This window comes from Tenrec ecaudatus, chromosome 10 (genome assembly GCF_050624435.1).
Source record: "Tenrec ecaudatus isolate mTenEca1 chromosome 10, mTenEca1.hap1, whole genome shotgun sequence".
Lineage (NCBI taxonomy): Eukaryota > Metazoa > Chordata > Mammalia > Afrosoricida > Tenrecidae > Tenrec > Tenrec ecaudatus.
Genome location: NC_134539.1, coordinates 142,020,648 through 142,045,158, shown reverse-complemented (window position 1 = coordinate 142,045,158; position 24,511 = coordinate 142,020,648). Strand labels below are relative to the sequence as shown.

The 24,511-nt window shown below is 38.9% G+C and overlaps 1 protein-coding gene and 1 pseudogene across 7 annotated transcripts in view; one reads left to right on the top strand and one right to left on the bottom strand.

Moving 5' to 3' along the window:
* Window positions 1-24,511, bottom strand: part of TLK2 (tousled like kinase 2) — a 131,144-nt gene that overhangs the window by 85,680 nt on the left and 20,953 nt on the right. The gene's annotated exons all lie outside the window — the stretch shown is intronic.
* On the top strand, window positions 4,189-12,986 carry LOC142460239 (small COPII coat GTPase SAR1B-like; annotated as a pseudogene).

The window sequence follows — 24,511 nt, the reverse complement described above, 5'->3', positions numbered from 1 at the left end:
TAACATGTCATGACCTCCAAATATTTTTTTTTAATCAGAGTCAGTTACTTGAGATTTAATGTGCCATCGCTGTTGAAGAAAAAAATCTTATTAACAGCAAAGTCATTGGGGAGGGGCCATTATCCCTGAGTCATTCAAGGCTCAAAAGAAAAGCAAGGAAGGCTTTAACTAATTATGATAAAGTTTAACCAAATAAATAAATAAGTATATCGCTAATCAATTGCCATCACCTCTGACTCATAGCAACCCTACAGGCCAGAGCAGAATTGTCCCCTTGGGTTTCTAAGGCTATAGCCTGAACAGAGAGAGCCACATCTTTCTCTTGCAACAGACCTTGGTGGGGATGAACTGCTAACCTTTTGATTAGCAGCTGAGGGCTTAGCTATTGTACCACAGTGCTCACTTAATAAATTAAGACCCCCTTCCATTTTCCCCCCAAACCATTTTATTAAGAGCTTATCCAGGCTTCACACCATTCCATATTCAGTCACATCATATTGTGCAACTGCTACCAAAATCAGTTTCAAAACATTCTCTTTTTTGTGTGAACTCCTTGATATCAGCTCTCCCTTACCCCTCCCCACCAATTTTCAAGAATCATGATGACAAAATACAAAGAACTCCCTCCATTTTTAGTGCTAACATTTTCAACTGATTATCCTCTCTCCTGTTACTAATGATTTTTTTAAGGTGAAAGATAAGTGGATAGTTTTATATAAAGTCAAGTTTCTTGTTTTAAGAAAGATATGGCTCATAAAACACATTTCTAATATATTTTAAATGTACTTTCTTAGGGGTTTAAAAATAAAAATTCTATGGTGGTCATTGTACAACATTGACTAATGACATTGACTGGTATATTTAAGATGGTTAAAATGGCAATTCTGTTATACGTATTTTACCACAATCAAATGAAAAAATAAACATTATGTATAAACCTGAAAGAAAACTTTGTGGTTAAGTTATAAACCCACTTTATAAAAAATGTTAAAAAGTAAATGGTGACACCAGACTTTAGCACGTGAATTCCAGAAAAACTTATAAAAGTATGGGCCAAAGGTTAATCTTTAATTCCTGCAAAAGTTTAAATGTCAACTGTTAGGTTCCTAAAATCTTCATTTCTTCTTTGGACAAGTTGACAGCTTAAAAGGTATTAAGGACTGAGGACAAGAGTGACGCTTGGACCTGGCTTCTGAAATCAGGAATGAAAGGGAAGCCCTTGCATGCTTTATCTTGTCTGATGTCTGTTTTATTTACCCCTGAATTACACAACCGCCCCTTGGACCCACTCGGTTGTGGGGAGGCTAGTCCCCCCCACCCCCAGTCAGGACAATGATAGGCAATTCTTAACTTTTCTTATTTTGTTAACCAGGATGTTATAACCAATCCTGCTATTATGGTTTTATAAGAGATGTTAACATTAATTTTGCTTTCAGCTTTTGTCATACCTGCTCGCTCCATAAGAAAAGTCCCTGATAAATGAGTTTTTGCCTATATAAACTAGCTATCATTGTCACTCGGGACTGTAAAGAATTGCTTTTAAATTCTTGCAGTCTGGTTAAATGAATAAAGATTCTTCTAAATTTCAAAAAATAAATAAGTTTAAAGGAGCAATGTTGGCAACAGGTGTCAAGTGGCATGCTGAAAGTCTACACATTTGTTCGCTCCTCTTAAAGTAGTAGTAGCTCTGCTTTTTCACACCACAGCAGAATTCGAGCACTTCCAGAAGTTCTCATCTTGGCCTTTTGAGTCTACTGATCTTTCGCAGTCTACTGTACCAACCTCCCTCCTGTATTTATTATCCTTAGCTGAAAATCCCTTCAAGAAAAAAATTATTCTTTTCTTTTTAATTATTGGGGGCTCTTACAGCTCTTATCACAAGCCATTCATGTGTCAAGCACATTTGTACATATGCTGCCATCATGTTTTTTCCCTTTGATTCTTTTGCTTTTTAAAAAAATAATTTTATTAGGAGCTCATACAGCTCTTATCACAATCCATACATATGTCAATTGTGTCAAGCACATTTGTATATTCATTGCCCTCATCATTCTCAAAACATTTGTTGTCCACTTGGGCTTGTGGAATCAGTTCATTTTTCGTTTTTCTTTCCCTCCCTCACCGCTCCCCCTCCTTCATGAACACTTGATAATTTATAAATTATTATTTTATATCTTACACTGTCCGACGTCTCCTTTCACCCACTTTACTGTTGTTGGTCCCCCAGGGAGGAGGTTATATATCCTTGTAATCCGTTCCCCCTTTCTTCCCTCCCAGTATCACCACTCTCACCAATGGTCCTGAGGGTTTATCTGTCCTGGATTCCCTGTGTTTCCAGATCCTATCTGCACCACTGTACATCCTCGGGTCTAACCAGGTTTATAAAATAGAATTGGGATGATGGGGGGGCGGGTAGGAAGCATTTAAGAACTAGAGGAAAGTTGTATGTTTCATTGATGCTACACTGCACCCTGAGTGATTTGTCTCCTCCCCGCTACCCCTCTTCCAGGGATGTCCAGGTGCCTTCAGAGGACCTGATTCTCTGTTCTTTGGTACTTAATACCTGATCCCCTTCAACCCCTTGTGATCACACAGGCTGGTGTGCTTCTTCCAAGAGGGGTTTGTTGCTTCTGAGCTAGATGGCCGTTTATGTACCTTCAAGTCTTTAAGACCCCAGATGCTATATCTTTTGATAGCAGGGCACCATCGGCTTTCTTTGCCACATATGCTTATGCACCCATTTGTTTTCTGTGATCGTATCATGGAGGTGAGCACACAATGATATGATTTTTTGTTCTTTGGTGCCTGATAACTGATCCCTTCAGCACCTCATGATCACACAGGCTGATGTGCTTCTTCCATGTGGGTTTTGTTGCTTTTCAGCTAGATGGCTGCTTGTTTACCTTCAAGCCTTTAAGACCCCAGATGCTGTACCTTTTGATAGCTGGGCTCCATCAGCTTTACCACATTTGCAAGCTTTGTCTTCACCAATTATGTCGGGAAGGTGGGTATCATGGAATGACTGTTTAGTCAAGCAAAGTGTTTTTGTATTGAGGGAGTACAAGTGAAGGCCCAATGTCCATCTGCTACCTTACTATTAAACCTATAAATCTATGCACATAGCCCTATTTCCCCATCATCATATATATTTACGTATGTACATGCCTGTATTTAGGGCTCTATGTATGCCCTTTGCCTCCTACTTCTTTCCTCTATTTACTTTTGCTTTCCTCTTGTCCCACTACCATGATCAGCCTTCATGTGGGGTTCAGTAATTCGTCTCGCATCATCGTTTTCAAAACATTTTTCTATTTTTGAGCCCTTGATATCAGCTTTCTCCCCTCCCTCCTTCACTTTTCCGCCCTCATGAACCCTTGATAATGTACTGTACAAACCTCTCTAATGTATATTATCCTAGTTAAAAATCCCTTCAAGAAAAAGAATTTTTAAACCATTTTATTAGGGACTCATACAACTCTTATCACAATCCATACATACATCAATTGTGTCAAGCACATTTGTGCAGCATTCGTTGCCCTCATCATTCTCAAAATATTTGCTTTCTACTTGAGCCATTGATATTAGCTTCTTATTTCCCCGTCCCTCCCCACTCCTCTCTGCCCTCATGAACCGTTGATAATTTAAAAATTATTATATTATTTTGTCATGTCTTACACTTTTCAGAGATCCAGAGCTCGTAGTCTCTCTTTCATGTGCTTTTTCAGACATCTGAGTTGTAGTTGTCTCAAAAAATCTGCTTAAGTTACCATCATTTTATAATATATATTTCAAGAAAAAATTTATTGAAACAAAAAAATTGATCTTTTTAAGAACTGCCAACTCCATTGCAATGTATTCCGATACATTTTTTATAACTGTGAACCTGAGGTTGCCAAATTAACTGGTCAAAACAGTAACATATGTGGTTAAGTGGCATAAACAGAAAGATAAAGTTGCATTTTGCTATTTAATTTTTAGCAAACATGAAATCACTTTTAAGAGTTAAGCTTTTGTCTTTATAAACAAAAATATTAAAACACATCGTTTCCCAAATCTTCAACTAATATTAATGATTATATTAGTAATATATCATACATGTCAAGTCCTAATCATGCGATATAATCACATACATCTCCAAAGAACAAGCAAGCTCAACAAGACAGCACTATTCTTAGACTGCCTATTATCATGATAACCAATCTACAGAAGTTTGTAAAAGTGATTCACTATCCAGTACATGTAATAAAAAAGACATGGTTAACAAGTTCATAGTGGGGAGAGCAAGGAGAAATTAAGACTCTCACATACTGTTGCTCATAGGGGTTTGCATGTATCTAAAATGGTACAGCCACCTTGGAAAACAGTGGCACTTCCTCAAAAATTAAAGTGAACTGCAAGACCCAGCAATTCCACACAAAGGTACATATTAAAGATCAAGGAAAGCTTATATCCACACAATAACTTACAAATAAATATTCATAGCAGCATTATCACAATAACAAAAAGAGAAAACACCCCAAATGTTCAACAACCGATCAATGGGGAAATAAAATGAGATCTATCCATATGAAATGTAACTTGGCACAAATTTTTAAAAATGACGTACTGATACATGCCACAACATGGATGAATCTTGAAAACAGATTGAGTAAAAGAAGTCAGTCATTAAAGACTAAATATTGTATGACTCCACTGGTATGAAATTTTCAGAATAGACAATTTTGTAAAAATATGTTGGTAAAGTTTCCTAGGGCCGGGAGGGACAGAGGAATAGGGAGTGATAGCTAAGGGGTGCAGTTTCTTTTTAGGGTAATGAAAATGTTCTAAAATCAATTGTGGTGATGGTTGCACAACTCTGTAAATACTCTAAAAACAACTGAATTGTACACATTAACTGGGTGAATTTTATGGTATATAAACTGCATTTCAATAAATCTTCGAACAAACTAAGAAAACAGATCCAGTGCAAGCTTACAGATCTTGCTGGATACCAGAAGTATCTACACCCATGGGACTGTGCTGCTCTGGTGGCAGACACAGAAGAGCACCCTCCAGAGCTTTCCCATCATCTCAGGAAAGGATTCGGTTACCGTTCTTCCTCCAATTTTCAAATCCTTTGTATCTGACTTCAGATTTCTTTAAATAAGTAAAAAAGCACTGTTCTATAATTGTGTTTACAGAAATGACTGCTAATAAATAGTGATCCAAACTAGGCCAATGAGCAACATCTATACGGGAAATCTCTATAACCATCTGCTGAGTGCAAACAAACAGAGGACAATAATTATAACAGAATGAGGCAAATTTTGTAAAACACACAAAAACCAGTAGTCTGTTTCCTATGTGTAAATATACAAGCATATAACAAGTGTTTTAGAAATCTAGGTGGATACAAAACAAATTTCTCATTGTAATTATAGTTCTTGCTATTATACTAGAAGTATGCATGCATTTCTCATAACTGAACATTAGTGAACAAAAAATTACTCTAAGAGAAAGGAATACAACTTAGAACAAGTAGAACCACTAGTCATAGGTATGTGATATGTAATATATGAAATACTATATATAATACATAAATGCTACATATGTATACACTATATATAATACTATAAGGCTTAGAACTTTTTTTTAATGATTATAAATGAGGTGAGGATTTATATTTCAGATAATCAATTTTGCATTCATTAATTCAAACCTCCAGTATCTAACCCCCCAAGGACTGAGACTTTTTTAATTTATTTTTCTCCTTATGTTAAAAAATAAAAACCCCTTTAGAGATTTAAAACTGTATGTCAAAAAAACAAAAAACTACAAGTCAATGTTTATAGGTTATTATTTTTAAGTGCCATATAAAATTCTGAAACACTCTATGGTAGAGGTTACAGAGAAATATTAAGTAAAAATATAAAAACTAACAATAATCTATTTTAAAAATACCCACCAAGGGGACTATAATGCACCCTGAAGATGGTTCGATGACCATTATGTTTAGGTTCCTGGCTTTTATTACTGTGAAGAGAGTATTTCTTATCCTATAAGAAACAAATTCAGCCATCTAGCTCAGAAACAACAAAGCCCACATGGAAAAATCACACCAGCCTGCGTGAACACGAGGTGCCAAAGGGATCAGTTATTAGGCATCAATGAACAAAAATCATATCACTGTGTGCTCATCTCCCTGATACAATTGCTGAAGACAAATGCGTGCATAAGCAAATGTGGCAAAGAAAGCTGATGGTGCCCAGCTATCAAAAGATATAGCATCTGGGGTCTTAAAGGCTTGAAGGTAAACAGCGGCCATCTAGCTCAGAAGCAACAAAGCCCACATAGAAGAAGCACACCAGCCTGTGTGATCACGAGGTGTTGAAGGGATCAGGTATCAGGCATCATCAGAATAAAAATATCTTATCATAGTGAATGAGGGGGAGTACGGAGTAGAGACCCAAAGCCCATTTGCGGGCCACTGGACATCCCCTAACAGCAGGGTCTCCAGGAGGAGACGAGCCAGTCAGGGTGCGATGTAGTAACGATGAAACATGTAACTTTCCTCTAGTTCCTAAATGCTTTCCCCTTCCCCTTATCAGGATCCCAATTCTACCTTACAAGTCTGGATAGACCAAAGTATGCACACTGCTACAGATAGGAACTAGAAATGACCTTGCTTTCTTAATTTCAAATTCCAATTATTCATTGCTAGATACCCAGAAATATAAATTGGATTTTCATATATTGAGGTTTTATCCTTGTTAAACTTAAAGTCCAGTAGCCAAAAAAAGTCTAGTAGCTTTGCATAAATCACTTAGAATTTTTATGTTACACAATCATGTCATCAGCAAATAAACATGGTTTTATGTTTCTTTTCCAATCTGTAAATTTCTTTTCCTTGCCTTATCACAAAGTTGCATTCAGAACATGAAAAATAAAAGCATGAACAGGTATTTGCCTTGATGTGAATCTTTTTTTTTGCCTTGTGACTCTTAAGGAGTGAAGTTTTCGTCTTCCATCATTAAAAGTATGATGTTAACTGCCAGTTTTCCATAGATGCCTTTTCTATGAGAGTTCCATTCTATTCCTAGTTAATTGAGAATATTTATCACAAATGAGCATTGAAGTTTGTCAAATGCTTCTTGCGTATTTATTGCAAATTCAAATATTCTATTAATATGAGTTACACTGATTTTTATATGAAGTCAGCTTTGCATTATTGGGATAAACCCAAACTGTTCTTTTTTTAATATCATTTTATTAGGGGCACATACAACTCTTATCGCAATCTATACATACATCAATTGTGTAAAGCACATTAGTACATTCATTGCCCTCATCATTCTCAAAACATTTGCTCTCCACCTAAGCCCCTGGCATCAGCTCCTCATATTTTTCTCCTCCCTCCACTTCCCCGGCTCATGAACCCTTGAAAATTTATAGATTATTATTTTGTCATATCTTGCATTATCCAACATCTCCCTTCACTGACTTTTCTGTTGTACACTCCCCAGGGGGGAGGTTATATGTAGATCCTTGTAATCGGTTCCCCCTTTCCAACCCACCATCCTTCCATCCTCCCAGTAGCGCCACTTGCACCACTGGTCCTGAAGGGATCATCCGCCCTGGATTCCCTGTGTTTCCAGTTCTTATCTGTAGCAGTGTATATCCTCTAGTCTAGCCAAATTTGTAAGGTAGAATTGGGATCTCATGAAAGTGGGGAAGGAGTAAGCATTTAGGAACTAGGGGAAAGCTGTATGTTTCATCATTGCTACATCATACCCCAACTGTTCTTGATGTCCTTTTAATTACTGCTAGATTCCATTTTGGAATCCCTAGGTGGTGCAAATGGTTAACACACTTGACTGCTGACCAAAATGTTGGAGGTTTGAGTCTGCCCAAAGGTACCTCAGAAGAAAGGCCCTCTCCCATTGACAGTCCAATAAAGGACCATTCTACTGACATACATGAGAGTCACCACGCATAAGAATCAACCTGACAGCAACTTGCAGTGAGCTCAATTTGTTAATATTTTACTGAATATATATATATATATATATCACATGAGGAATACTCAGCCATAGGTTCTTTTTTTCCCTAATTCATTGGCATCATAAAGCGTTCCTGAAATCTGTTAAAAACTGTTATTATATCCTCCTTGAATGTTTGAAAAATATTCACTAATAAAACTGTGGGGGTCTGTTGTTTTCTCTGTGGAAAAACTTTTTTTTTCTTTTTTTCTCCCCTCACCCACTTTTCTCTGTGGAAAAACTTTTAATAACAAATCCAATTTCTTTAATAAACCGTATTGATCAGATGTTCTATTTCTCCTTAGTTTTAATAATTTGTGAATTTCCAAGAAATATGTCCATTTCATCTGTTATCAAATTTATTGACATAAATTGTTTACTTTATTATCCTTTTAAATGTCTGTTGTGGGATAAGCATCAAGCTGCTAGATGAAAGATTGACAGTTCAAACCCACCAGTCGCTTAGAGGGAGAAAGAAGAGTCTATCTGCTAAAGTTAAGATTAACAGTCGTAGAGATCTTAAATGGGGTTCACTATTAGAATTAGAATCAGCTCAATGGCAGTGTATCTGAATCCTCTTTCATTTCTGATACTGTTGATTTGTTCCTTCTCTCGTTTCCACTTGATCATCTTGGCTAGAGGACAATCAATGGATTGTTTATCAAAGCCTAGGTTTTGTTTCCTTCTCTGTGGTTTGTTTTCTAGTTAATTTATTCCAACTCTATTATTCTCTTAGTTTGCTTTTTTCCTAGCTTCTTAAAGTGAAAATTTACATCACTCATTTTAGACAGTTCTTTCGAAGCTTTAAATTTTCTTCTAATATACTTCTTAGCTGCTTCCCACTAATTTGATGTGTTGTTTTCCCTTTCATTAAGTTCAAAATATTTCTGAACCCCTTGTAGCTTCTTCTTTAATCCATAGATTACTCTGAAGTGTGTTACTTAATATCAAGGACTTGAAGATATTTCCGGATTATTTTCTTCTAACTTAATTCCGTTGTACTCAGAGCAATTCTACATGATTTCAATCCTTTTAAATCTGTTGAAAAGTGGTTTACAGCCAGCATACGGCCTGTTTGGGGAAATCTTCCATGAACACTTGAAAAGAATGTGGGCTGAATGTTCAATCAACTAGGCACAGTCAATTAAGAGTATTACCCAATCTTCTATATCCTCCCTGATTTTATGCCTCCTTGTTCTATCAGTTAATGAGACGAATGATGAAATCTCCAACTATACTTTGAATTTGTCTCTCTCCTTTCAATATTCAACTTCAATAATCCTTTCAATAGTACTGCTGTCTTAATCTATTTTTTTAATATTATGAAATACCCTGTTTTGCTCTGAAGTCTCTTTTGTCTACTAACTCCATCTTTCTTACACAAAGTGTTTATACAGTACTCCAGGTTCATCTAGACACAGATTAAAAATAAATACTGCAAAGATGAGTTTTTCAACACAAAAAATGTGCTGAAAAACTGGGGTTCAGCTTATACACGGGTCAGTGGTACCACATCTCACTGGGACACCCCCCTCCCACTGAGGTAAGGGGAGGAGCACCTGTTATCTCACAGGTGATTGTTGTTTCTCAGCTGTTCATTCAAAGCCCCACTGACACTGAAGGGCTTTGAATGTTTGCTTACTCAAATCTAACACCAGCAGCTGAACTAGTAAGGATGTGTCTGTGGCTGCGCTGTCTCTCACCGCTGGTCTCTGTGTTAATTCACATCCTGCATCCCTGACCTCAGGGACCACCCCCTTTCCTCCCTGCTAACACATGGGGGGTGGAGGTAGCATTACCATGAAAGTTCTTTTCAAAGCCTTATTTTTTTTAATCCTATTAGAAATGGATATTGGGGAGGGGGAAACCCATTACAAGGATCTACATGTGACCTCCTCCCTGGGGAATTGACAACAGAAAAGGGGGTGAAGGGAGATGCCTGATAAGGCAAGATATGACAAAATAATAATTTATAAATCATCAAGGACTCATGAGGGAAGGGGGAGCGGGGAGGAAAAAAGAGGACCTGATGCAAAGGGCTTAAGTAAAGAGCAAATGCTTTGAAATGATTAGGGCAAAGAATGTACAGATGTGCTTTACATGTATATGCACGGATTGTGATAAGAGTTGTATGAGCCCCTAATAAAAAAAAGAAATAGATACTCTTGAACCAAAACAAAAATGCCGGTCATATGAGGCTGATTTCAAAATGAAGGTGTGTCAGGAGCAGAAGAGAGCAATAACAGTATTGCAAGTAGGGAATTCTATGTTGAGGAAAAGCAAGTGAAGGAGTGGCGGAAAATGAAGGCTGACTTGGAACAGATTTCAAAAGCTAAAAAAGCTCATCGTGGTTTAACATTTTTTATGGGGCTCTAGAGAGTGAATTGCATAAATGGGTTATGGAGTGTCATCAAAATGGTTACTGCGTAACATGCATGGGAATCCGCATACTACCTGCTCTACAAATGGCTAAGGATGACAAATATAAAGCACCAAGCATTGAAAATTTTGCTGCATCAGCAGAATGGTGTACCCGCTTCATGAATAGGTTTGGCCTACTATGTCTGAGACAAAGAATAAAGATTTCCCAGAAATTGCCACAAAACCTTAAAGAAAAAAATCATGTCATTCCAGTCATTTATTATAAAACAAAGATTGGCAGATGTTGGGAATATGGATGAAACTGCCATGAATTTTGATCTTCCAAGCAACAGAACTGTGGCAAGTTTAGGAGAAAAAAAAATATTTTTCTCAAAACCACAGGAAATGAAAACAAACACTTTACAGCTAGCTATTCAATCATGTTTGGCTAATGGAACTAAGCTGTATCCTGTCATTATTTTTAAAGGAAAGACCTTGCCTAAAAAGATCAATTTCCCACCAAGAATTACTGTGCGTGCACATGTTAAAGGATGGATGGATGAAGACGGAACAGAAAAATGGCTGGAAGAAATTTGGAACCGAGGACTAGGAGCAGCCTTCAAGAAAAAGCCATCGTTATCTGGGATATGTTCAGAGCCCACCTATCAGATGACATAAAAAATAATTGGCAAAATCTAATAAAGTTACTTTAGCCGTTATTCCAGGTGGGCTTACATCTGTACTACAGCCTCTGGATGTATCTTTGAATATGCCTTTTAAAGACCGTGTGCGAAGGATGTGGCATGAATGGATGTCATCTGGTCAAGCCCGACTAACAAAAGGAGGAAATCTCATGAAGCCTGACATAGAGTTAATAGCAAAGTGGGTTCGAGATGCATGGGAAGACATTCCAGAAGACATGGTACGACGTGCCTTCCAGAAATGTAGTATTAGGAATGCTATGGATGGCAGTGAAGACTGCGCTTTGTATGAAAATGACAGCAGTGATGGTGATGACGGCGATCTCAGTGAGGACAGCGTCTATGATGACCTCACACCAGCTGAAGCTCTGCATTGGGATATGGATGATGATGATGAATCCAGTTTTGAAGGATTTTAACTCTACATTTTAGTTTGGTTGCTGATTGAGCTCAGGGAATAGTACTCTTAAGGTATCATTGTTGATACCTTATTGTTTTTGTGGAACCTATTTTCCACTTACTGTGCTGGTTTACTAATGTTAAATGACTTGTCCTTTATGTTTTTCATTTAAAATAAATATTTACCTACATTACCTCACTGATCTCAATTTTTAGTAATTTTATTTTCATTTGTTTTGATTATTTAAACTCACCAATAGCTTCTGCATTTTCCACCCTAGGCTTATACTCAAGTCAATCAGTGTTTCTGGTTTCCGAGGTAATAATTAGGTACCTTGGCTTATACTCGGGTTGGTTTATATTCGGGTATGTACGGTAGGTTTCCCATAGACAACCATATAGTTAGATGTAATCTGACATTGATGTAGTGTGATACTCTCCTAACTGGAGTGTAGGTCATTTACAATTTATGTAATTGTCAAATGGCTAGGTTTAAATTACCATATTGATAAAGACCCCTTATTTGTCACATCTTTGCTTTCTTTTTTCCTCGTTTCCTTACTTCTTAGGATTCAGGTGTATTCCATCTGATTCCCACCAAGAGATAATAGATTAACTATCATCTGGGGTTTGGGGATTGTTTGCTTTTTTAAGTGGTAAGCATTCTGTTGTACATGGGGTTACAATGAACCAAGGCTTAATCACAACAAAGCTAAGCTTATCATAGTCAGTTATCAAATAATTTAGAAATGAATTATGTAGACCAGGGCCATCAAGCTGTGCTATTTAGGCTGGGAGGTTGTAGGCAGATACCAAAAAGTACATTTTCTCCAAAGACCCTCTAAGGTTTGGTTTGACTGGATTTAGAGTAATTTCAGCAATGTGTTAGTTTTTAGGATGACCATATATACTCAAGTATAAGCCGACCTGAATATCCACCAAGGCACCTAATTTTACCACAAAAACTGCATTAAAAAAGTGCTGAAAAATTCGGCTTATACTCAAGAATATCTGGTATATAAGAAAGCTGGTAAATTAGGATTTCTTTGATTATATCCAGGAAAAACAACACTGCTTTATATGTGAAAAGATGACAATACTTGGAAAGTATGTTCCAACGTTACATCTTACTTCAGAAGAAATTATACCATTGCTGAAATGACTTTGACAACTTTTAATCTGGATGGACATGATCAAGCTTGAAAAGTGAAGAAACCTACCTTCCTACTATTAATGGCATTGTATTTCTGGTGTATTTTGCAAACCATGAAAAATTGTTAAAATCAAAAGAACTTTATTCACTAATGGCAGGTGAAACCATTGCTAATGTGCCTATCCTGACCCTTGGGAATAAATCAACAGATTCGAAGCTATCAGTTAAGAGAAGTCATGAGAGATGTTTGGTTTAGATGGTCGGGCAATAGGAAAAGTCAATATATTGCTGAAAGAATTAAGTGCCTGGCCCTTAGCCCTACAATGCCTAGCACAATGTTTTTGTAACATTTAATTATAACATTTATTATAAATCCATAGACCAATGTGACAATTTGGTTACATTACAAAAGGATGAATATAAAGAAGAAAAGGGGAGTGGGGGCATGGGGCACTAATCCACCCAAAGGGAGGGTATTGTTTATATCTCCACAGGGAAAGTGGGACCAGACTTCAACCCAGTGCCGCAAGGTGTGAATGCAATATCCCGGCATGGAGTAGGGAACCAGTGGAGAGGTCTGGGAGGCTGGCCCCAGCACCATAAATTAAGTGGATTCCTGCCCCTCCCCCGAAAAGAATTTGTTCCAAAGGACGACATTGATTCTGCAGCTCTGGGAGATGGACATATCTGATCAGAGCACACAGAGCAGATGAAGGGGCAGGAGGAGAGAGTGGAACACAGCCTGGCCCACCAGGCTGTGAAGATGATGTTCCTGAGTAGAGCAGCCAGTCCACAGAGAGAATAGCATGGCTGGCCCCACTATGAGTCATGATGCCCCTCAGTGACTAAGGGCGATACAGGGGACAGCACCGGAGACACAGTGTGGGAATTACACCTGACCTGGTCCCGCCACACCTAGGCAGAGCACTGGGGGAGTGCAGCGGAACAGCAAGGGAATGGAGTGGCAAGGTCCCCAGAGAATGCTGAAAGTGGACTTTGGGGCCAGGGCGTGGTGCCCCAACAGACTGGACTGGAACACGCTCCTAAGGGCCAGCAAACTACCCCTGAACTAACTACAAGCTTTTCTCTTGTGAAGTGTTTTGTTTTGTTCTTTGTCAGTGGTTTGTTTTTGTTGCTTTGTTGTCTGGTTGTATACTGTTGCTTTGTTTTCCCCTGTCTTGTTTTCGTGCATGTTAGTGTCTCCACAGGTCTGTCTGAATAGGACAGGCTGGATGAACTATCTGGAGGAAAAACAACGGACCGACAGTTCCTTGGGGACTTGGGGTGGGGGAGGGGGAGGGGGTAAGGAAGTGGTGTTAACAAACACAGGGACAAGGGAACAACATGGGACCCAAAATGGTAGAGAGCGGGGAGTGGCAGGCCTGGTGGGGAATGATCACGGGTAAGGTTGCGTAGAGAAAAGGTATAGCTGTAGCCCAGGTGGTGACGGAGCATGGTAGTAGGGCAGAAGGAAAGTCAAGGGAGATGGAGGAAAGAGCTAGGAGTCAAAGGGCATTTATGGAGGTCTAGACAAAGACATGTACATGCAAATATATATATATGAGGATGGGGAAATAGATCTTTGTGTCTATATTTAAAGGTTAAGTATTAAGGTGGCGGAGGAACCTTGGGCCTCTACTCAAACACTCCCTCAATGCATGAATACTTTCTTTTATTAAATTGGAACTCTATGATGCTCACTCTCCCAACACAACTGCTGAAGCCAAAGTGGGTGAACAAGTAAATGTGGTGAAGAAAGCTGATGGTGTCCGGCTATCAAAAGAGATAGTGTCTGGGGTCTTAAAGGCTTGAAGGTGAACAAGCGGCCATCTAGCTCAGAAGCAACAAAGCCCACATGGAAGAACACACAAGCCTGTGTGAAAAAGGGGTCCCGAAGGGATCGGTTATCAGGCATCAAAGAACAAAAAATCATATCATTGGCTGCACACCTCCAATGATAGGATCGCTGAAGACGAACAGGTGCATAAGCAAATGTGGCGAAGAAAGTGGATGGTGTCCGGCTATCAAAAGAGATAGTGTCTGGGGTCTTAAAGGCTTGAAGGTGAACAAGCGGCCATCTAGCTCAGAAGCAACAAAGCCCACATGGAAGAAGCACACCGGCCAGTGCGATCATGAGGTGCCAAAGGGACCAGGTATAAGGCATCATGAAAAAATATATATATGTATACACACACACACACACCATATTGAATGAAGGGGGAAGTGCAGAGTGGAGACCCAAGGCCCAAGTGTCGGCCACTGGAGATCCCCTCATAGAGGGGTTTAGGAGAGGAGACGGGTCAGTCAGGGTGTGATGTAGTACCGATGAAGAACACAACTTTCCCCCAGATCCTGGATGCTTCCTCCCCCCAACTACCATGATCCGAATTCTACCTTGCAGGACTGGATAGGGCAGAGGTTGTACACTGGTGCATATGGGGGCTGGAGGCACAGGGAATCCAGGGTGGACGATACCTTCAGGACCAAGGGTGTGAGGGACAATGCTGGGAGAGTGGAGGGTGAGTGGGTTGGAAAGGGGGAACGGATTACAAGGATCCACATGTGACCTCTTCCCTGGGAGAGGGACAGCAGAGAAGGGGGGGAAGGGAGACTCCGGATAGGGCAAGATATGACAAAATAACGATGTATAAATTATCAAGGGCACATGACAGAGGGGAGAGCGGGGAGGGAGGGGAAAAAAAGAGGACCTGATGCAAAGGGCTTAAGTGGAGAGCAAATGCTTTGAGAATTATTAGGGCAGGGAATGTGTGGATATGCTTTATACAATTGATGTATGTATATGTATGGATTGTAATAAGAGTTGTATGAGCCCCTAATAAAATGTGTAAAAAAAACTTTGCAAATTTTATATTTTAATAAATTTTCGTTGTTATATATTGATAATTATCAAAGAATAAAAACCAAAAAAAAATTTTCCTGAAATTAAAAATTCAGGCATTAATAGGGTTAGAAGTCTTCAGGTGCAGCACGCTCAAAGACAAGACTATGAAGAAGGCTTCTAATGGTTGGTGTGGTACATAGATTAACACCCATTCATGTAGGCTCCAAGCCTCTCCACTCAGGCTTATTATAAAATTTGATCACCAGCATATAGAACTTGAATTCAATAGATTTTTGATGTTTATAAACAGAAGGTTTTTAATTATTTTATCACTTAAATTGTTTGAAAATTTAAAACTGATTCAATTAAGTCTGAACATCATGATATCAAGCCTTCTAATTCCATGAAAACATTCAGTTGTCAGTTTATCATCTGACATTTGTCCCCAGCACCATTTATAAAAGAGCTGCTTTACAGTAGTACATTTGAAGCACTGTGTAACACAAAAGTACAATTATAAACCATATTGAAAAGTCTTTATCATGTTAAATGTTTTACATTTTTTTCAAGAACAAGTTTCAGATTTTTAAATTATATGTCCAACTACCTTAAGTATACAGTTGATAAATAGCTTATTAATGATTCCACGATGTCTTCCAATTTCAATAATTTTATGCAAATGCCATACAATAAAACAAACTCTAATGTTTGGCAAAAAAGAAATATGAATTATGTAGACCAGATCTTAGAAATTAAACATATTGATAAATTTGTTAGTATAAACATAATCCTAACCCAGAAAATTTCACTATGAAATGTTCTGTAAAAATGGCCCCAATCAACCGATTGCAAGGATCCACATGTGACCTCCTCCCTAGGAGACAGACGGCAGAGAAGGGGGGAAAGGGAGACTCCGAATAGGGCAAGATATGACAAAATAACAATCTATAAATTATCAAGGGCTCATGAGGGACAGGGAAGCAGGGAGGGTGGGGGAAAAAAGAGGACCTGATGCAAAGGGCTTAAGTGGAGAGCAAATGCTTTGAGAATGATTGGGGCAGGGAATGTGCGGATATGCTTTATACAATTCATGTATGTATATGTATGGATTGTGATAAGAGTTGTATGAGCCCCTAATAAAATGTTAAAAAAAAAAAAAAAAGGCCCCAATCGAACAAGTGAAGAGGTCTGAGTGGCCGGCCACAATCCCAATTGCGTGGATACCTGTCCCTCCCCCCAGAAGAATTTATTTCAGTGGACAGCACTGAAGCTGCAGATCTGGGAGAGGGACATGTCTGATCAGAGCACCCAGGAGCAAATGAAGGGGGAGAAAGAGAGCGGAACACATCCTGGACCACCAATCCTTGAGGAAATTATTCCCGCTAAGAGCAGCCAATCCACAGAGAAGACCATATGGCCCCACTATGAGACATGACATCCCTCAATGAGCCATAGCCCTACAGGGGACAACACTGGAGACACAGTGTGGGAATTGTGCCCGATCTGATTCCACCACACCAAGGCAAAACACTAAGAGCATGTAACAGAACAGCAAGGGGAACAAAGCAACTAAGTCCCCAGGGAATACCAAAAATAGACTGGGGCAAGGGCTTGGCATCCATCAGACTCAACTGGAAAACACTCCTAAAGGCCAACAAACATTCCTTGAACTATAAGCTTTTCTTTTTTTGTTTTTGTTATTTTTTTGTCATTGGCTTTTTGTTGTTTTGTGTTTAGTTTTGCTCTGTCTTGTTTTTGTGCATGTTATTATCTCCACAGGTCTGTCTAAATAAGACAGGCTGGATGAACAATCTGGAGGAGAAAACACGGGACCGACAGTTCCAGGGGGACATGGGAGAGGGGGAGGTGGAGGAAAGGAAGTGGTGTAAACAAACCCAGGGACAAGGGAACAACAAGTGATCCAAATTGGTGGTGAGGAAGGTGTAGAAGGCCTAGTAGGGTGTGATCAAGGGTAATGTAACCGAGAGTAATTACTGAAACACAAATTAAGGCTGAGCATGATAGTAGGACAAGAAAAAAGTAAAAGGAAATAGAGGAAAGAACTAGGAGGCAAAGGGCATTTATAGAGGTCTAAATAAAGGCATGTATATATGTATATGTATTTACATATGAGGATGAGGAAATAGATCTATGTGCATACATTTATAGGTTTAGTATTAAGGTCGCAAGTGGACATTGGGCTTCCAGTTAAGTACTCCCTCAATGCAAGAATACTTTGTTCTATTAAACTAGCATTCCATGATGCTCACCTTCCCAAAATGATTGCTGAAGACAAAGCAGGTACGTAAGCAAATGTGGAGAAGAAAGCTCAGGAAGCCCATCTATCAAAAGATATAGCATCTGGGTCTTAAAGGCTTAAAGGTAAACAAGCGGTTATCTAGCTCAGAAGCAACAAAGCCCACATGGAAGAAGCACACCAGTCTGTGATCATGAGGTTTCGAAGGGATCAGGTATCAGGCATCAAAGAACAAAAAATCATACCACTGTGTGCTCACCTTCCCAATAGGATCGCTGAAGACAAATAGGTGCATAAGCCAAAGTAGTGAAGAAAGCTGATAATGCCTGGCTATTAAAAGATACAGCGTCTGGGGTCTTAAAAGGATTGAAAGTAAACAAGCAGCAATCTAGCTCAGCAGCAACAAAGTCCACATGGAAGAAGCACATCAGCCTGTGTGATCACGAGGTGTTGAAGGGATCAGGTATCAGGCATCAAAGAACAAAACACCAATGTCGATCCAAGACCCATCCGTAGGCAACTGGACATCTCCTAAGGGTCGTGCGGGGAGTAGACGAGCCAGTCAGGGTGCAGTGTAGCAACAATCAAACACACAACTTTCCTTTAGTTCCTAAATACTTCCTACCCACCCACCCCCACTATCATGATCCCAATTCTACCTTACAAACCTGGCTAGACCAGAATATGTACACTACACTGATACAGATAGGAACAGGGAATACAGGACTGATGATCCCTCCATGACCAGTGGTGAGAGTGGTGATACTGGGAAGGGGGAGGGAGGGGGAGTTGGAAAGGGGGAACCCGATTACAAGGATCTACATATTACCTGCTCCCTGGAGAATGGACAACAGACAAGTGGGTGAAGGGACATGTCAGACAGTATAAGATATGATAAAATAATAACTTATAAATGATCAAGGGGTCATGGGGAGAGGGGGGGCGGGGAGGGAGGGAGGAAAATTAGGAGCTGATACCAAGGGCTCAAGCAGAAAGTAAATGTTTTGAGAATGATGATGGCAACAAATGTACAAATGTGCTTCACACAATGGATGGATGTATGGATTGTGATAAGAGTTGTATGAGCCCCCAATAAAGTGATATAAAAAACATGGCCCCAATCAAATATTTATTCTAAGATCTTGTTTCACAATAAAAACTAAGCTTTGGGTAACTAGTTTAAATAAATTCTCTACAATAAATGTTTCCTGTAGCTTTGGTCAATAATATGTAAAAATCATTTTTCCCCTCTGGAAAAATATTTTAATTACTGATTACTATTAACTGATAAGAAATAGGTAGCTATTAATAGCTTGAACCACTGACTATATCTAGCCATCAAATAGTGTATGAGACTTACAAAAACAATCCATTATTTCTAGGCAAATTGAGTATTTTAACTTGCTAAAGTCTATAGAGAGCAGCCATGACTCGCTAGCACCCACAAACTAGGAACTATAATTTCCAATAAAATGCGTTACTAAAATTAATTCCATTATCTCCAAATATGAAAATCTTATAAAAACTGTTCAAAGGAGATTTTACCAGTAAGGTTATTCATAGCTGATTGCAAAGTGGACCCTCATTTAAATGTCAGGATAGATTTTATTTAGAGTTCGCAATTAAAGAGTTCAAAAGGGCCTTGGGGGTTATCTGTTATTAAGGCTTATTCCTCAGACACCAATTTCTAATGATAATAATGGGATTTCTGAACTATTCTTCACCAACACAACCTATTTAAGATATTGTAATGAACTGACTTTATTTAAAATGTTAGCAACCCTTTTACAGTAAAGGAGGTGAACTCCTTTTAGGAAAAATCACCTCACACTGCCTTAAAATTGAAGGAATAAAATTTTGCTTAATAATTTAGCTTAATAGGAAAAAAGCTTTGAAAACATGGTTTTTTTTCAGCGAAACAAGGGAAGCACAATAAAAGGTTAAGAATCAGACTGGTCCAGTTCCTACAGGATTCCTAACTAATGATTTTTATAGTACCTCCTTCAATACTTCCTATAACAGAGATAAGCAAAGCAATGGGCTCTCATTTGGAGCCACGAACTGCCAGATAGTGCCTTTTAGCCTGTTTTAAATCACAGGATTTTTTAGGAATGCAAAGAAAAATATAGACCCTTCCCCTAGGGCCATACACATCTTAAACGAAGGAACTTTTGAAAGTTTGTGGGGGAAGTCTATTTTGCCAGCCCCCTTATACACATGTACATTTTTACCTGTCACTTTATGAGGCTCCGTATATGACACCCTGAAGTCTGACCTCACACTCTGTCATAATTGTATGTTAGATACCATCGAGTCAATTCTGACCCACAGGGCGCTACGCACCGCAGAACAAAACACTGTGTAATCCTGTGTCATCCTCCACAATTGTTCCTACGTTTGGGCCCATTGTTGCAGCCAACGTGTCCGTCCATCTCTTCAAGGGTCTTCCTCTTTTTCACTCCTCTCTGTTTCACAAAGCAAGGTGTCCTACTCCAAGGACTAGTCTTTCCTGACAACATATCCATGGAACATGTGACGAAGTTTCCCCATCCTTGCCTCTAAGGAGCACTCTGATTGTACTTCTTCCATGACAGATTTGTTTCTCCTTTGGGCAGTCCTTGGTACTTTCAAAATCCTTCCCCAGCACCACAATTCGAACGCATCAATTCTTCTTTGACTTTCCTTAATAATTTGTCTAACTTTCTCATGTATATGAGGCAACTGAAAATAACATGGCTTGGGTCAGGCAAACCTTAGTCCCCAAAGTAACCTCCCTGCTTCTCAACATTTTAAAGAGGTCTTGTACAGCAGATATTTACCCAATGCAATGCATCATCTGATCTCGAATGCTGCTTCCATGGGGCTTGACTATGGATCCCAGCAAGACAAAATCCTTGACAACTTCAATCACTTCTCCATTTATCATGGTTATTACCTATTGGATCAGTTGTGCTCATACTTGAACACAGGAAACAAAGGTTCTCATACATCAGTGGTGGATAAACTGGTACCCTCTATGGAGAATCAGACTACACTAAAATAAGTGCATATATTCTTTGATCTGACAGTTCTATTTGGGGGGCTTTGTTTTGTAAACATTATTTCACTGTGCATGAGATGGCATATCGTTCCATTACATTTGTCTTTACAGTGTTTCACTGTGAGTGGGTGAGTGCATTGTTGACAAACTGAAGGTCTGTGCTACTCCTGCATCAAGCAAGTGTCTCGGCATCATTGCTTTAACATCATGTGCTTACTTGGTGTGCGACATTTTGGTAAGTCTCACAATATTTTAAACTTTTTCATAATGCCACTGCACACTTAACAGACTAGAGTAAGCTTTCTTTTTTTATCCCCCTACCAAATTCTTCAGCCTGTAATTAGTCCAACGTGCAATCAAAATGCACTGGTTAATTACTAGTGATTAGAATTTGAAAGTTGGAAATAAAGAAGATGGATCAGTAGGTGGAGACAGAAACAAAGCAGTAGATTACATCGCAGGAATTTGTAAGATCAACATCTTCATTGCAAATATGATTTTTCAACTACACAAACGGTTATTACACACACAGGCCTCTTCAGATGGAATACACAGGAACCAAATCAACTTCATCGATTTGATGAAGTTCAATATCATCAGCCAAAACACAGCCAGGGACTAATGATGGAATAGATCAATCAACTGCTCACAAATTAAGATTAAAGCTAAAGAAAATTAAAACAAGTCCATGAAAGCCAGAATACCACCTCGAGTATATTCCACCTGAATTTAGAGACCATCTCAAGAACAAATTTGACAAGTAGAACTCTAATCGACAGAACACCTGACACGTTGTTGAAAGGTATCAAGAACATCACACAAGAAAGCGAAAGACCATTAAAAATGACAGGAAAATTTAAAAAGACCCAAGAGGGTTATAAGGTGACCAGAAGTCCCGCTTTTGGCGGGACAGTCCCGATTTTTAACAATTTGTCCCGCGTCATTAAATCCCGATTTTTGGAAAGAATGCACGACAAGCTAGGGAACAGCGGGAGAACAGGAAGGGAACATACGGTTTTCGGCTGCCATGTGGCTATATTTCACCAGGATATGAGTTTTATATCATTTAATTTTATAATGTTAAACTTTAATAATAACAAAAAATTGTTGAGAACTGCTTATCAAAGTTCGCATTGTTTATCAGTTGTTAGAATTCGACCACCATTGTTTGGACTTAATGAACAATGGCATTTTTTGGCACTGGCAACGACGAAAACATTTTGTAACTGTCTCTCAGACGATACACATCATACTGCGTGCTAGTGCTAGTCAAACAAGTGCTGTCAACAAATCAGCTATTCAGATCATTTAGGTAAGTAATTTATTTCATAAATACATAAATTTTCTTAATTTGGCAGAGTACTCCTATAATTTCTATTTTACAGTGGCGGCAAAAAGTCTAGCGCCGGCCTTGAAAGTGACACTTATGACTTACTTTATGGCAAATTACTGATGAAGATCAAGAACACTGCTTTGAGAGCAGATTACAAAGAGATGTAAGCGAAAATCCCCAAAACTGAACCAGTAGACAACATCATAATAAATGAGGGGGGATCCAATTTGTCAAGCATTTCATTTTACTTGGGTCCACAATCAAAGTGCTCATGGAATCAGCAATCAAGAAATCAAATGGCTTATTGCACTGGACAAATCTGCTTCACAAGGCCTCTTTTAAAGTGCTCAAGAGCAAAGATGTCCCCTTGAGAACTAAGGTAGCTTAATCAAAGCCATGATATTTTCAATCACATCATAAGCATATTAAAGCTAGACAAAAAGTAAGAAAGACTAGAGAGTTGCGGTCTTTGAATTATGGTGTTAATGAAGAATACTGAAGGCACCACTGTCTAAACACTCTGTCTTGGAAGAAGTGCTGCTAAGAATGCTTCTTAGGGGGAAGGCAGGGGGAGGAGGGGAGGAAAGGGGAACTGATCCCAATGATGGAGACATAAGCACACCATCCCCTCCAGGGAGGGCGAACACAGAAACCATGGGGAAAGGAAGACAACAGTCAGTGTAAGATTTGAAAAGAATAATAATAATGTATCAAGGGGTTATGAGGGGGTGGGAGCTGATACCAAGGGCTCAAAAGAAAGTGCTTAGAAAACAATGACGGCAACATACTGTATGTACAAATATGCTTGATATCATCGATGTATGGATTGCTGGAAGAGTTCTAAGAACCCCCAATAAAATTATCTTTAAAAAAACTGCTTCTTAGAAACAACGATAAAGAGACTTCATCTCATGTACTTTAACCAAGTTGTAAGAGACCAGTCCTTGAAAAAAGACATCATGCTTGGTAGAGGGTCAGCAAAAAAAAGAGGAAGACCCCCCTGATGAGATGAACTGATGTAGTAGCTATCACAACAGACTCAAACCTAACAATTGTGTTCAACAATTCTGTTGGAACATAGGGGTTGCTATGAGTTAGCACAGAAGCAAGAGCACCTAACAACATAATATAAAATCAAACTCACCGCCATCAAGTCCATTTCCAACTCATGTGGACTCTGTATAGGGCTTCTTCCAGTGCTAGAAATGCTTCCAGGAGTAGATGGCTTTGATTTTTTTCCCCCTCGGAGCAGCTGGTAATTTTGAACTGCTGACCTTGAGGTTAGCAGTGAAGGAATGCTAACAAGAACTCTTCAGAAAAGGAAACCAGATTGGTTTTACTTGTATACCATTAAGCCCTCTTGAAGTTTTACATTTAATGTGGATTACCAAATCAAATTTAAATTAATTCTTTTAAAGAGAATCCCAGTCTTAGACCTCGGCTCTTTTGCTAAGCTTCAAAAACAAGCTAATGCACTCCATCATTGTGTGACTTATGTATAACATATTTAATCGCAAAATACTTTCTCATAGGTTGTTTTCTTGTATATAGTCAAAACCTACCCAGTGATCTTAGTTGTTTTCAGAACACAGAAAGTCTCAGCCTTCCAGACAGCTTCAAAACGGAGCAAATTAATTACACTCCCTTATTTTGGGCTCTTAAAGCCCCCACTTCTCCAAATCCACCCTCAGCTGTGTGCCCCAGACATCTGCAACCATGCCTGCCTAATTACAAGTGCCTCCAGGGAGTTCCAAGCATCTGGTTGATATTTTTAATCCCCGAAACACCTAAACACAGTATAGACTCAATAAAAGTTTGCAGAATTCAACTGCTGAAAAAAATTGCACATTATAATTTCAATAAAGCTATTGTGTTCCTTTTCTTTTGTCTTACTCAGATTATCAGAAATGTGAGTCAATAGGTCTTTGAGAAGAAATTGAGGAAACAGTTTTTGGCTTTGTTCTGGGTGGCCAGGAATGAGATTAGGTAAATTAATTTTGGTTTGATGCTAGTAGCTTCTATCAAATTTGAACATTAAACTTGGCTGTAAGGTCAAATTAACTATAGGTACACTGAACTAGAGGTGTTCCCTCCTGAGATGAGTTAACCCTTCACATTACATTTTAATTTCGTAATTAATTCTCAGTATTATTCTGGAGTCACAAAAACGTGAATTAACATGAACTGTGGCAGCCATTTGTGTGGTAAACATCACATATTTACCCTATAAAAATAATGTCACCTCCATTACAACAGATAGCCTAAAATAGAATTTGGGGATTTTATTTTCCCCTGCCTCAAAATTAGCTCCTTCCTTTGGGGTAGTGCATGGAAAAGGACAATTTTAAACTGAAAGGGTCAAACTTCCAAGTCATACAACTAGTTAACTTCTTGGAAAGTTCAGAGA